The sequence below is a fragment of the Herpailurus yagouaroundi genome, unplaced genomic scaffold, assembly GCF_014898765.1.
Source record: "Herpailurus yagouaroundi ecotype Mexico unplaced genomic scaffold, PumYag 160, whole genome shotgun sequence".
In the NCBI taxonomy this organism is placed as follows: domain Eukaryota; kingdom Metazoa; phylum Chordata; class Mammalia; order Carnivora; family Felidae; genus Herpailurus; species Herpailurus yagouaroundi.
In genome coordinates this window covers 23,170,055-23,184,977 of record NW_024412401.1, presented here as the reverse complement: position 1 = coordinate 23,184,977, position 14,923 = coordinate 23,170,055, and the positions used below count along the sequence as shown (strand labels likewise).

Genomic DNA, 14,923 nt, shown 5'->3' with positions numbered 1-14,923 from the left:
GTCAGGGAGTCTGTGCTAGGTAGCTAGGTATCACTTGGTGTGTATATTTATAACCAGCTGGAGCAGGATCCAATATCAGAACTATATATTGTGCTTTTGCTTCCTCCTAACCACACTTTAAGAAAGAGATTGTGAACAAAAACTTTTCTAGAGATTTTGGAAAGAAAACAGAAAAAAAAAAAAAGCACAAATATAAGAGAATAAATCCCAGTGTTGGCTTTGGCCAAAATGAGCAGAGACAGTCTAAAACATTGCTTTCTGCTTCTTGAGGCTGTAGGTAGTGGAGGGAAGCATAGGTTTTCTGAGCTTGGGCATGGCTGAGATGGTGGAATTATGAAGGAAACTGGTAATTACAGAGATTATGTCCATTTTTGTATTCTTAAATTGTTACTAGGTGTCCTACTAAGTAGATTCCTCTTGCCTAGGGGACATGGTACTAAGTTTTTGGCTTATGAAAAGTAAAGCCCAGAGCATTATCCAAAATGAAAAAGTTGAGACTAAGGTAACAAAATTTCTCTATATTAGAAAGCAATAGGAATTTCTAATTTATTGAGGGTGTGGAGAGGAGGGAAGGATTAAGTCGGGAGAAGTGGGTCTCATCAATAAGACAGTGGGTACAAGTCAAGGAGAGAGATGGCTCGAAAGGGCCTCTCTGTGGCAAGGATGGTCAATGAACTTGAGCATCAGTAACATCTGGCAGGTAATTTTAAGTTGTTTCTTGTTCTGTGATGGCATTTCAATTTTTATGTTAGTGGTACTTTGGGGAATGATAGAGATGGGGTACAGGAGACTGGAGTTGTCCAAAGAGTGCTGGAAAATTATGGAGACATGGTGTGATGGTTGACTTTATGTGTCAACTTGGGTGAGCCACAGTATTTAGATCAAACATGTTGCCGTGAAGTATTTTGTAGATGAGGCTAGCATTTAAATCACTAGACTTTGAGTGGAACAGATTACCCTCCATAATATGGGTGGGCCTCATCCAATCAGTTGAGGATCTTAAGAAGAAAACTGACTTCCCCTGAGAGAAGAGGGAATTCTGCCAGCAGACTACCTCCAGATTCAAATCACAACTCATCCCTGGATCTTCAGCCTGCCAGTTTACGTTACAGATTTTGAAATCTCTCTCTCTCTCTCCCTCTCCCTCTCTCTCTCTCTCTCTCTCTCTCTCTCCACACACACACACACACACACACACACACACACACACACACACACCCCTCCTGATGGTTCTAACATAGTGAAGAAGTAACCAGAGGTGGGCAAGTGAAAGCTATTATCTAAGTTTGGAACCAGAGATGGCAGGCAAAAGCACGGACATGTGAATTCCCTATCCCTCACATAAAAATCTTGAGAAATATTCAGGAGGGGACCAAGTTTCCTATCAAAACCAGGCTAGAGGTATGTGAAGCAGGTTCAGTGCAGGAGACATGACCACTCCAGGCACTCCTGAAGGGAAGGGATTTGCCCCAGAGCACAGGGTGCTTACCGCGTCATTGGCATGACTGCAGGAGTAGGCTCCAAGCTGGTCTCCAGGAAGAACTCTCAGGACAACACAGAAGACAACACAGAACCGAATCCCAGGGGTTATAAATGCCTCTGAGAACACCAGTGGGGCTCTGCTTGCATAAAAAACTAAAACTACCACTGTTGCTGCAAAGGCTCTAGAGGCCAGACAACAGGAGAATAATAGACAGGGAACATGGCTGCAGGGAGACTGTGTGTTTCCAGCAAGCAGCAGGTAGCAAAATGGATCTTCCTCCCTCTGGCTTCCAAAACTCACATGAGTGCACCAAAAGGATGGCACCTACTTCACATCCACAAGTCTCACCATGACAGGTGTAGGAAATGCAGCCTTGAGCTGTCCAAGCTCTCCAGGCAGGAGGGTGGAATAGAGGTTGAGGGATCCCCTCCACAGAATGTTCCCGGGAAATGTTCTGGGGCAGGTGGGAGGCTCTGGAAGCACACGCATGGAGGAGTAAGGCCCACACTGACAAGTGTCTTATCGAAGAGCACATGGCAATCAGAGACAGGGTGATAAGCCATGACTCAACTATGCCTGCCTTCCTAGGTGCAGGGCATGAAAAAGCACAGCTCCTGGCAGCTAGAAAATATTTTTTGCTCTCGTGCAGAAGATGGAGAGCATTAGTGGGAGATGGGGCATTGCACTCCAAATGCAGTTGAGATCATATCTTGGCTTTGTTCCCTGAATCCGCACAGTTATTTGTATTTCAGCATAAAATTCCAACTCCCAGGACCTGGTTAACAAAGGCAACGCGCGACGCATGCCCCCAGAGGCCAGCCAGATGGAAAGCCCAACGGAATTTCACTTTGAAGTGTTCTGTGTTATCGGACTCATTTGCAAAAGAAATGAGCTTTATGGGGTGTTCAAATGTTTCCAGACATAACCAGTTGCCCCCAAGCGAGAATAAAGTTATAATCTCTCCTTCACCTTGTGCACATGCAGGCGGACGTGGGCATGAATGTACACAGGCTGTTAGAATCGAATTTTGTCTCCTCCCCAGGCTCTGCAGGGGGTGAGCAGGAGGGGGAATCAAAATAAAAACACCTCACATCAAGAAATGATGGATTTGTTTTTCCCCCACTTTGACAGTAGAATCAGAATGACTGTATGGCTGGTCTAATGAATTACATACTCATTTGTCATCAAGATAATGCAAAATAGGTGACTAAATATGCTCAGTCATACGGCCTCAAAGGCTCTGTGGTTTTGGGTTTAAATCTCAGCTCTGCTGATTTCCAGCTGTCTGACCCTAGAGAAGTAGCTTCTGCCCTTTCAGCCTCAGTTTCCTTTCCTGTAAAATAAGCATAAAATGTTGATCTCATAGTATGGTTAAGAGGAAGGTGTGAAAAGGCTTCAGAAACCTCAAAGTACTGCTCACACATTAAGATCTCTCCCTCTACATACCTAGTGATCCTATTACCCCAAACCATCTTGCCTTGCCTGAATATAAGGAGTAACTTCCCCCACTATGTCTTTGTTCCTGCTCTTCCCTCTGCTTAAAAAGCCTTCTCCTGGGGCGCCTGGGTGGCGCAGTCGGTTAAGCGTCCGACTTCAGCCAGGTCACGATCTCGCGGTCCGTGAGTTCGAGCCCCGCGTCGGGCTCTGGGCTGATGGCTCAGAGCCTGGAGCCTGTTTCTGATTCTGTGTCTCCCTCTCTCTCTGCCCCTCCCCCGTTCATGCTCTGTCTCTCTCTGTCCCAAAAAAATAAATAAACGTTAAAAAAAAAAAAAAAAAAAAAAAAAGCCTTCTCCTGCCTATTTCTCCACATCCTTGCCAACACCCACTGTTATCTTTTTTTTTTTTTGGGGGGGGGGGGTGCTGCCCATTGCTGATCTGGTAGGTGGGAAATGGTGTGAGGCATGGTTCTCCTCACTTCTCAGTGACTTGGCATCCCGGAGCCCCCAGAATGTTAGAATCAAAGAGCCTCACGGATCATCCAGTCCAACTCCTCATTGATGACATAGGGAAATAGAGGCCCTGAGAAGCCAAGATGGATACTCCTCCCGTGCCATGCACCTCAAGGAGCCCTGTAGCATCTAGGTCACTTGGCAGTGCCTGCATTGGTAAGCTCTTGAGTCTCTTCTATTCTCCTCTTTGTAGTAGTTAGGGTTCCCCAGAGAAACAGAACCAGTAGGATGGATATGATGGAGGGTGCCAAGTCTAAAATCTGCAGAGCTGATGTCCCAGTTTGAATTCCAAGGCCAGCTCACTGCTCTAGAACTAGGATGAGCTGATGTTCCAGTTCAAAGGCCCTATAGCAGGAGAATTCTCTCTTGCGCAGGGGAAGGTCAACTTTTTATTCTATCCAGGCCTTCAACTGATTGGATGAGGCCCACCACAATAGGGAGAGCAATTTGCTTTACTCAGTCCAGTGATTTATTTATTTATTTTTCTGCATCTTTATTTATTTACTTTCCAGCAAGTTTAAATCCTTGAGAAGTACAGCATCATATGGGTTCTGTGGCCAATGGATTTAGCAGGAAAGTTGCTTTGGAATTTGGCATGAACCATGACACTGTTTCCATGAGCAGGAGTTATTTTTCCCCAGCTTACTCTGGTTTTGTTCATTCTGCCACAAGGAGTCACTGTGTTGTTTTTTGCTTTGTACCCATAAGCACATCTCTTGCCTAGACAGAGTTCAGTGTCATCTCGAGTATAAACACCTTCAATTTTAAGAAAACTTATGTGCTCCCTCTGGTTCCAGAGACCCCGCTTATAGCCAGAAAAAATGGTCTCGGACTACAGCCTTCCAGACATATTTGTTGTTTTAAGAGTCCTGTTCCCAGGAGGCCTCCACAGGCTCCAAGACGGCAGAAGGAAAAAGGCCAGTATAGTGATTTAAATGTTAATTTCATCGAAAAACACCATCTCAGAAACACCCAGAATAATGTTTGACCAAATACCTGGGCACCTCATGGCCCAGTCATGTTGATACATAAAATTAACGATCATACTCATGAAAGTCAAAAATCCCTCAGGAGTTAAGCAAGTAGGGGTGGGTCTATGAGGTGGATACTTGAAACACAAAGGAATTTGGAGAGAGGTGATTTGAACTTTTTAAAAAAAATTAAATATTTCTGGGGTGCCTGGGTGGTACAGTCGGTTGAGCGTCTGACTCTTGATTTTAGTGTAGGTCATGATCCCAGGGTCATGGGATCAAGCCCCTCATGGGTTCTGCACTGAGCAGGGAGCCTGCTTGGATTCTCTTTCTCCCTCTCTCTGCCCCTCCCCTACTGCATGCATGCATGCTCTCTCTCTGTTTCAAAATAAATAAACTTAAGAAAAAAATAAAAATAAATATTTCTAAGTGAGATTTTCCATTTAAAATGGAACTTGGTTAGTACTTCCCTTTCCCACCCACCTCCATATTGTTGATAATACAATGATGAAAACAAACACACAAAGACTAAGGTAGACAGAAACTTATTCTCCAAATCTGAGAGGGCACTCAATGAATGATAAGACAATAAAGTAAAAAAAACCTTCTCAGGTTCATCTCAGGAAACACAGAGTTACTGAAAACAGACAAGAAGTCCCTTCAAACTTCCCCCATCATCCGATCCTTGAAAAACCTATAGTCACATGAGAATAGTGAGGGTTGCTTTTGGGGGTGGCCACAATTTCAGCATCAACCCTACAGGATACCATCTTCCTACTTAATTCATGCCTGGAGTCTCAAAGAAAACAGCCTTGTAAATCTCAAGGGAGAGTAAAGCAAAGTGAGATATGATTTACACCCACCAGATTATGGGAAAAAGCTTGACAGTACTGGGTACTGGGGGAGGATATGACCTCACCAATAACTTTCACACCTCGAAGGTTAATAGTGAATTCTCTGTCATCTTCCAGACTTACCAATAGCTCTTGAATGTTTCCTCCTCTTGGAAAGACTTCCTTCATCTGACTTCTAGGAAACCACACATCCAGGTTTCCCCTGCGGGAGGCTGCTTCTCAGTCTTCTTTTCTGACTCATCTCCCCTGACTTATTACCACCGACATGCCCCAGGGTCCACTCCTTGGACCTTTTTCCCTCACTCTCCACACTGAGTTGATCTCTTTGGTCTCAATTTAGAGTTAACACCGTCTAGCTGCTAATAGCTCCCAAGTTTATATCCAGACCCAAACTTATCCCTAGACCCTCCAGCTTGGATTTCCAATGGCCAACTCAACATCTCTACCTGGATATCTAAGAGTAGTCTCCAACTTCTAAAGTCCAAAACGGACATGCCAATCATCCCCCAGACTGTGCTACCCTCCCTTTCTCAGTAAATGGCAACTCCATCTTCTGGTGACTTGGGCCAGAGACCTCAGACTCGATTTGGACTTCTTATAACAGATCATGTTTGTTCTCCTTCCCACAATATTCCAGATCTGATTTCTTCTCTCTACCTTCATTGAGACCACCCAGATCCAAGCTGCCATCTTCTCTTGCTTGGAACATAGCCACAACCTATGATTTAGCCTCCTTCCTTCTACCCTGGTCTCCCTACAACCTGTCAGCCACATACTCCTTGAGTGGTCCTCCTAAAACGGAAGTCAGATCATGGCACTGTTTTGCTCAAAGCCCACCATGCTTGTCATTTTTCACTCAAAGCAAAAGTCAAGGTCTTTATAATCACTTACAAGGTCACTGCAACTGGCTCTCTTACCTCTTTAACCTTACCTCCTACTTCTCCCCCTCACTCACTCACTTATCACATGGGTGCCTCTGCTGTACTCTGAAGCCTCCAGGCACTCCTATCCTAGGATCTTTACTCTTGCAGGCCCCCAGATACCCATGTGGGTATACTATCTCACCTCCTTCAAGTCTTTGCTCAGTATCACCTTCTCAATGGGGCCCTGACCACCCTACCTCACCTCCTCACCCCCCCCCCCCACTCTGCCTTGTTTCTCTTTACAGCATTTCTCACTTTCAAATGTAATATGTAATGTCTTTATTTATCATGTTGATTGTCTCTCTCCCCCACTCACATTGTCAGGAAGAATTTCAGTCAGGACTGGAACATAGGCACAGAAAAGGAAGACAAAGCAGAAGCCAGGATTTCAGCTGTAAGACCAGCCCTGTGAAGTCCCCACAGCTACCACCACTGAGTCCCAAATGTGCCATTTGTGCAGTTGGCAATAGGCCTTGGCCACTGCTGCTGGCCCTACTCAGCCTGGAAACTCAGTATGGCCACCATCAATGGCCAGAAGTAGATTTTTTAAGGTTCTTCCTTCTTTACCTCAGTAGACCCTATCCAAGGCAGCTCTGTTGACTTGGCTGAATCTAGGCCCTAGCAGCAAGGGAAGTCAGGAAAGCAAGCATTAGCACACTCAATGCCAAACATGGAAAGGGGGTTCAGACACTGAGCAGCCAAGAAAAATGTCTACCACATGGGGGTATACCAGGCCATGAAAGAAGCCCAAAGGTTTCCAGAAAGTTGGAATTGTACAATCTTCTCTTATCATAATCTAATAAACCATAGCTGTCTGGTTGAACAGACCAAATTCAAGAGTATGGAATTGTTTTCTGAAAAGAAGTTGATTCTTTCTCCCTGCTATCCCTTCAAATTGGTTCTGTATAGATTATTTCTTCTCCAATCCTTGGATGAAATCTCTGGTGTTCCCACGTTTCCAGTCATCCTTGGATAAAACAAACAAGCCAAGAAAAGCCTCACCTTTAGTCACAAAAACTGTCTTATCTTTTTCAGTAAGGAAAATGTGCCCTATCTTCAGTTAAAGCTTCTCCCCTTCCTTGCTCTGGCCAGTCAGGGCTGGGACACCTCTGGTAGGGGAGGTGGCATGGAGCACCTCTGTCATATTTCCCCTCCTCCAGCCTCCCCCACCCCTAGCCTCTCAGCCCAGGGCTACTGACCCCTTCAGGTGGGTCACGGAGGCAGCCAGTGTCAGGGGCAATTGCACAATCTGATGTGGCTGGTGCTGCTAGGGTTAGTGTTTGTGTTCCCTGGCACTTTTGTGGGTTTCACAGAAATCTCCCCACCTGGGACCCTGCAGTTATAATCTCCAGGACAGATAAAACTTGTCTCTGTCTGGTAACTTAGATATCCAACTAATTCCAACTGACCCCAACCCCGATCCCTGGGCTGTCTAGAGGTCCCTTTCCCTCACATTATCTTTGTTGGGTTCATCAACCCTCCAGGTGGACTTCTGGGGCAAAGTCCTTATCAAGATGGCACAGGTCCAGCCTCCCCGTGTGACCCACTGTAGGTCCATGAGAAAATGTATTCATCTTTGATCCCTTGGCAGAAGTGTGACTCATTCTCTATGCAGTCTTCTTTCTTTCTGCCCCCTCAAGTGGATGCCCTTGGCCACAGGCCTTTGAATTTTCCAGTAGTCAGTCATTCCTAGACCACCGTTCCCAGACTCTACGAGACACATATGGAGATGAGAGGGAAGCATTCCCAGCCTCTCCCAGGTGAGGGAAGGGTAAAGGCCTCCAACAACTTTCTCAGAGAAATGTTCTCCCACAGACTCTTCACTGTCAACCCTTTTATAAACTTGAGGTGGATATGGGGTTAAGATGGTAAAACTCGGTTTCCAGATTCTTCCTTAGCAAGACCTATAGAGATGGTCTGGCTGGCTTTTCACTTCAGAATGTGGGGTTTCATTCCCAGGTTTGGGGGCTTCAGCCAAATTGATAGGGAGTCCCTATTACTATTTATTTATTTATTTATTTATTTATTTATTTATTGAAGAGAGAAGAAGAGAGAAAGAGAATCTTAAGCAGGCTCCATGCCCAGTGTGGAGCCCAGTGCAGGGCTCGATTCCAAGACCATGAGATCATGACCTGAGCCGAAATCAAGAGTCTGACATTCAACTAACTGAGCCACCCAGGCACCCCACAAAGGATTTAATAATTTCAAATTAGAAATTTTGAATAGAAAAAAAATTAGAAATAAGGTATATTTCATATAAGGAAATAAGAAAAATGAAAATATATATTAAAAATTACAGTTAATTATGTTGTCCTCAGAGAAAATTTAATTATATATTTTAAAAAGAAACAATAAAAATTAGCCATCTAAGCATTTAACTCAAGAAGTCAGGGAAAAAAAGCAGCAAAATAAATGTGAAAAATAAGAAGAAGAAAGCAATAAAGATTAAAATAAAACTGAACACATTCAGGAACAAGAACCCAATAGAGGGATTAATAAAACCCAGAGCGGTTTCTTCCAAAAGTCCAGTAAATTATACATACTTCAGGAAAAAGTAATCAAGATAAAAAAGGGAAAACAGAAAATGTGGCATTAAAGTTTGGAAGGGTGACAGAACCAGATACTTACGAGATTTTGCAGTTATAAGAGGACATTATGCTATGCTATGTATGTGTGATATGTATTTGTCTATGCTAAATATCTTTAAAACTGGGAGAAATTGATAATTTTGTAAGAAAATATAAGTTCACAAAGTTAACTGAAGAAAGAAAATAAAAAACTATGGAAAGAGACAACACAATTATTAAGGAACCATTACCAAATAAGGTCAAGAGCTCACACTGTTTTATGAGCAAATTTCTTTAAACCTTTGAGAAACAAATAATTCCCATGCTATTTAAACAGTTCCAGACCAAAGATAAATATGGAAATCTTCCCAACCCTTTGTACAAACCCAGCATATCCCTGAGTCCCAAGCCTAATGGAAGTGTCACAATACAGCATGCTTGCCCACAGATTTTTTAAAATCCTAAATAAGGCAATAGCAAATAAAATTCAGAAGTATATTAAAATGATAATGGGGCACCTGGGTGGCTCAGTCGGTTAGGCGTCCTACTTCGGCTCAGGTCATGATCTCGCGGTTTGTGAGTTCGAGCCCCTCGTTGGGCTCTGTGCTGACAGCTCAGAGCCTGGAGCCTCCTTCAGATTCTGTGTCTCCTTCTCTCTCTCTGCCCCTCTCCTGCTCACACTCTGTCTCTCTCTCCTTCAAAAATAAATGAACATTAAAAAAAATGATAATACACCTTATCAAATAAGGTTTATTTCAAGAAGTTAAGAATGGTTCGATATAAATCTATTTATATGATTCCTTACATTAATAGGCCAAATGAGACATATCATATGATTATCTTGAAAATGAAACAACAACAACAACAAAAAAACACAATCCAACCTTAATTCCAAATTCTGAATAAACTTGGAATAGAAAGACATTGCCTTAACTGAGTATCTCCTATCAAAAGCCAATAACACACCCAAAGTGAAAGACACATCCCCCTTGTGGGCAGGAACAAGACATGAATGCCTGTGATTACCACTCTCATTTGACAGAGAATAGCTGAGTGATTCTTAAACAAAGGGAATGAATAGCACAAAAAAGGAATCAAAGATAACATTTGCACGTGATATAATTTTCTAGCTTGAAAATCCAAAGGCATCAACTAGAATATTCAGTAAGGTGATCAGTTACAAAATAAAAAAACAAGAATCAGTCACTCAATACATTAGCAATAAAATGGGAGAAAACCCAGAGGATAAAAAGAGTCCATTCCCAATAGTAGCGAAAATATAAATGACCCAGAAATTAATGTAACAAGAAATTTATGTGACAAAGACGACAATGCTTTACTGAGACATGTAAAGACAACCTGAATAAATGGAAGGGTAAATCTACAGCCCTTTGTCTATGGCCACACAGGCTGAACATTCACAACTCCAACGTTAATGGTGCCCTGTGGGGTTGTGCCGTTTGGTGGCCTTGGACATCTCATTCCTGAGTGGAAGGATTCAGTAATGTGAAGTTATCAGTTTTCCCCAAATGGATTTGTAAATTTAATAAGATGCCAGTTAAAATCCAGCAGGACATTTGAAAACTTGGCAAAATGATTTTGAAGTTCATAAAAGTGCAAGGATAGTTACGAATGTTTTGAAAAGAAATAGTAAATGAGGAGACTTTTACTACCAGGCATTAAAACATATTCCAAAGTCACAATAAAGAAAACAGGGAGGTACTGGTAAAGAAATTTGATACATTCACCTAAATGGAACGGAGTAGAGAGTGTACAAACATGTCAATCTTAGGTGACAATTTAGTATATGATAAAGGTAACCATTTAAACACATATGTTGGGAGTTGGAGAAAATGGATCACACTAAAGTGGTGTGAGGACTACCAGCTAACCATTTAGAAAAATAGAAACTTTTTTTGTAATAACAGAGACCAAAATAAATTTCATCAGTAGACTAAATCTAAATGGAAAACATGAAATGACAAGAAAATATAGGTGGGCATTTACATTTTCCTAGCAGTAGTTTAGGACTCTTATTCAAGACAATATCTTTATTAGTTTAGCGATGAATAAATCATCAATTATTTTTGTGGTGTGTTAGGAAAAAACATACAGAACTCCTAAATATTCCTAATTTATAGTTTTCTATACAAATAGAGCAAAAGTCCTGTTGAAACTCTCATGAAAGAGCAGGTTATAAAGAGAAACGTAATTTTATTTTATTTATTTATAAATGTTTATTTATTTATTTTCAGAAAGAAAGTGAGGGAGAGAGGGTCAGAGAGAGAGGGAGAGAGAATCTTAAGCAGGCTCCACGCTGTAAGCACAGAGCCCAACATGGGGTTCAGTCCCATGAACCATGAGATCATGACCTGAGCCAAAATCAAGAGTCAGACACTTAACAGACTGAGCCACCCAGGTCCCCAGTGTAACTTTATTTTAGAGAACCATACAGAACTTTTAAAATATCAGCTTCACTGAGGAATAATTTACACATGATCAAATTTAGCAATTTTATTTGTATGAGTTTTTAATTGAAATTTTAATTGAGATAATTGTACATTCACATGTAGTTGTAACAAACATTACAGAGAGATCCCATGTAAACTTTACCCAGCTCCCCCCAATGATAACACTGCATTCAGTATCATAACCTAGATATTTACATTGATAACATCCACTGATCTTATTCATATCTCCCGTTTTAGTTGTACTCATTTGTAGGTGTGTGTTTAGTTCTATATAATGTTATCCCATGAGTAGGGTGGTGTATCCACCACCACAGTCAAGATACCGAACAGTTGCATCACCACAAAGACCCCCTCATGGTGCTTTTGTGTAACTACACTCTATCTCCCCCACACATACAATTTAATAAGTTTTGACAAACACATGCAGTTGTGCGATCATCTCCACAATTAGAACAGAAAACATTTCCATCACCCCAAAATGTTCTCCCTTGACTTTTTTTCAGTCAATTCCTTCCTTCTGTTTTCTATTCCTGTAGTTTTACCTTTTCTAGAATTTCATAGAAATTCAATCAGCATAAGGTTTTTGAGAGCTATCCATGTTGTTGAAAATATCAGTAGTTCATTCCTTTTATTGCTGCATAGTATCCCATCGTAGGGATACGTCACATTTTGTTTATCCCTTCATCCGTCTATAGACATTTGGATTGTTTCCAGTTCTTTATTATTATGAACAAAGCTGTGAATATTCAAGTCTTCATCTGAGTGTTTTCATTTCTCTTGGGTGAATACCTAAGAATGGGATTGCCGGATCATATGGCAAGCATATGTTTTATTTTGGATAGTTGCTAAAGTTTTAGTTTCTCTTCTTCAAAGTTCAATCTGGTATTAATACCATCACATGTGTTTTTTTCATTTCAGATACTATATTTCACATTTCCAGAAATTCCACTTGCGTCTAAAATTTTTTAAACTTCCATTTCTTTCCTCATCATGGTCACATTTTCCTCTACCTTCTGAACCCTGTGGATTGTGATAGCTATTTAATGTTCTTTGCTAAATATACCATTCTCTATCATTTCTCGGTTTGTTTCTAGTGATTAGTTTTCCATCTGGTGACGAGTCACATTTTCCTACTTCTTTGCCTATTTGGTAATTTTTTATTGGATGTTGGACATTATAAATTTTACATTGTTGATTGCTGGATTTTGTTGTATTCCTTTAAATACCATTGGATTTTGTTCTGGAGCACACACCGGTTAGATCCTTTTGAGATTTACAGAGCACCCCCTGGTCTAGGGTTAATTTTGCTTCACTGTTAAATCATTACCTTTCTGAAGACACTATTCAATGCCTCATGTTTTAAGGATGTCTATCCACTCTGGCTGGTGGGAACATGAAGAACGCCCAGCCCCATGTGAGCTCCAGGAACTATTCTGGAACCATTCCCTTGCCTGGAAACAGCCATCTTTGCTTAGGACTTTAAAGCATAACATGAAAGGCAGAAACTGTTAAGGAAAAGAGTTATAGATCTGATAACATAAAAATTTGAAGCCTCTCTCTTTGGTTTCCTCTTGAATTCACTTCAATTCAGCTGTGTTTCTCATTAATTTGAATGCCAGTTGGTAGAGGGAGAATATCGATGGGCTCTGGGTCTGGAGCCAGCCCTGCCGCTCACCATGCAACCAGAGGGGAAATTCTCCTTCCTGGGCTTCGGTCTTCTGATCTGGAGAAAGGAGGGGTGCTCCCTGAGGCACTTTCAGCCTCAATACAATACCCTCTAGGCAGGCAGTACCAGTTTTCTTGCTCACCTCTCTGCCTCCAGCTCAGGGACTCCAGCTCCACCTCAAAGCAGCCTTCTTATTCCTATTTCCCTTTTTAAATATAATTTAGTTTTTATTTGATTTATGGACTTGGTCCCAGTCACTGAACTTCATTTGGCTTAGACAGCTTATTGATTTTCAATAACGGTGGAGCAGAAGAATAAAGACATGACAGCAGCACTTGGCTGCAGACCCAGGGCTGGCCGAGAGAGGCAGGAATTAATCATCTCCAGGGTGATCACTCAGGCTGTCCCTGGCAGGACAGCGACCTAGGAAGCTCGGCCAGCCTAGGACAGCCCAGCAAGCCACACAGTGATTGTCTGCCTCTGATAACATGAGCTCACCAGACTTCTCTGCCTGAGTTCTAATTCTAGCACCACCTGATGTAAATCAGTTACACATCCAGCGTCCTCATCTCCACTGAGCGTACGCTGAAAGAGTTCCTGAGGCTAGCTAGAGAAAGGCTGTACCATTTGGATCAACAGGGAGGAGAAGATGATTATGTACAAACGTGCCAACATGAAACAAATGGATGGAAAGATAAATAGATGATGAAAGGTGAGGGGATGCAGATGAGCTGGATATGCTTGTTGATTTTGGCGTGGCTTCTCTTAGCTGCCAGCAGCAGCTGAAAACAGCAAGTCTGATCTATTTCTACCTCCCTAAAGAAATGAAAAAAAAAAAAAAAAAAAGCTTTCTTTTGTCTCTGTCTCTGGTCCTTTGCATAGGCTGTTTTCTGCACCATGTTCCAGCCCTCTCTTTGTGTGGCCAACTCCTGCTTCTTCTCCCTCACGTCTCAGCTTAGTTGCTACCTCCTCCAGGAAGTCTTTCCTGATTCCCCCCACCCCTAGTTACCCCCACCCTTATGCTACCCAGGTTCTGTGTTGACCCTGCTAGGACATTCATCACACTGTACTACAACAGTTATTTGGACAATGTCAGAGTTCATTGTTATAGCAATAGCAATGGTCTGTTTTCTTGATCTCCTACTTAATTCCCAGCTCCATGAGGGCAGTTACTGTGCCTATTTATTCATCCAATGTCCTGGTATATAAGGGATAATAAATATTTGCTGAATGGATGAAAGCTAAAAAGAATGATTTTCAAAGTTACACAGTGATTCACAGAATACTTATTGACAATTAATTACATATTAACATTGTGGGTAGGTGTTGAAGTCTGTTAATTCCTTTATTTAATCCTCTCTACAAGTCTTTATTTTTGTAATGTTTATTTATGTATTTTGAGACAGAGAGAAGGGGACAGTGGCAGAGAAAGAAGGAGAGAGAGAATCCCAAGCAGGCTCCATGCTGTCAGCACAGAACCTGAGGAGGGGCTCAATCTAACGAATTGTGAGATCATGACCTGAGTGGAAATGAAGAGATGCCCAACCAACTGAGCCATCCAGGTGCCCCTCTACAACTCTTTAACTGTATGCATAATAAAACACTCAGATGGCTAAAATTAACAACTCAGGATACTACAGATGCTGGCAAGGATGTGGAGAAACGGGAACCCTCTTGCACTGTTGGTGGGAATGCAAACTGGTGCAGCCGCTCTGGAAAACAGTGTGGAGGTTCCTCAAAAAATTAAAAATAGATCTACCCTATTACCCAGCAATAGCACTGCTAGGAATTTACCCAAGGGATACAGGAGTGCTGATGCCTAGGGGCACTTGTACCCCAATGTTTATAGCAACACTTTCAACAATAGCCAAATTATGGAAAGAGCCTAAATGTCCATCAACTGATGAATGGATAAAGATGTGGTTTATATATACAATGGAATACTACTTGGCAAAGAGAAAGAATGAAATCATGCCATTTGCAGCAACGTGGATGGAACTGGAAGGTATTATGCTGAGTGAAATAAGTCAGTCAGAGAA

General features: G+C 42.0%; 1 protein-coding gene across 1 annotated transcript in view; it reads right to left on the bottom strand.

Annotated features, from left to right (window-relative positions):
- The window catches only part of ALDH1B1 (aldehyde dehydrogenase 1 family member B1), a 241,346-nt gene that overhangs the window by 62,489 nt on the left and 163,934 nt on the right, over positions 1 to 14,923 (bottom strand). The gene's annotated exons all lie outside the window — the stretch shown is intronic.